The sequence below is a fragment of the Schistocerca nitens genome, chromosome 3 (assembly GCF_023898315.1).
Source record: "Schistocerca nitens isolate TAMUIC-IGC-003100 chromosome 3, iqSchNite1.1, whole genome shotgun sequence".
NCBI classification, from domain to species: Eukaryota; Metazoa; Arthropoda; class Insecta; order Orthoptera; family Acrididae; genus Schistocerca; species Schistocerca nitens.
The window spans coordinates 807,211,832-807,212,576 of record NC_064616.1 but is presented as its reverse complement, the minus strand read 5'-3'; the positions used below and the strand labels follow the sequence as shown (position 1 = coordinate 807,212,576).

Here is a 745-nt window from a genome sequence, read left to right as displayed (position 1 = left end):
GGGTTATGTTCCTCCGCTGAGGCGTTGTGGAATAATAACTGATCCAAGTGTCTGGTTGCCAAGAATTCCTGCCCACACATTTCTGCTGAACTGATGCTGATGAGATGCCTCAACCATTCCCCAAGGATTGTCTGTAGTCCACAGATGACGATTATGCAGATGGATGATACCAGTTATGGTAAAGGTTGCTTCGTCGGTAAAGAAAACTGATTACACAAATCTCATAATTGTGATGGTCTGGTGCAAAAACCATCGACAAAATCCTTCCCATAGAGTGATAATCTTGCACTCTTTGCAGATGATAGAGGTAGTAGTGGTTCCACAATGAGATTTTCACTCTGCAGCGGAGTGTGCGCTGATATGAAACTTCCTGGCAGATGAAAACTGTGTGCGCCGACCGAGACTCGAACTCGGGACCTTTGCCTTTCGCGGGCAAGTGCTCTACCAACTGAGCTACCGAAGCACGACTCACGCCCGGTCTCACAGCTTTACTTCTGCCAGTACCTCGTCTCCTACCTTCCAAACTTTACAGAAGCTCTCCTGCGAACCTTGCAGAACTAGCACTCCTGAAAGAAAGGATACTGCGGAGACATGGCTTAGCCACAGCCTGGGGGATGTTTCCAGAATGAGATTTTCACTCTGCAGCGGAGTGTGCGCTGATATGAAACTTCCTGGCAGATTAAAACTGTGTGCGCCGACCGAGACTCGAACTCGGGACCTTTGCCTTTCGGGTCTCGGTCGGCGC

General features: G+C 49.3%; 1 non-coding gene across 1 annotated transcript; it reads right to left on the bottom strand.

Moving 5' to 3' along the window:
* Positions 1-389: 389 nt before the first annotated feature.
* On the bottom strand, positions 390-463 carry Trnas-cga (transfer RNA serine (anticodon CGA)). Its single transcript has one exon. It is a non-coding gene; the product is annotated as a tRNA-Ser (tRNA).
* Positions 464-745: the final 282 nt, after the last annotated feature.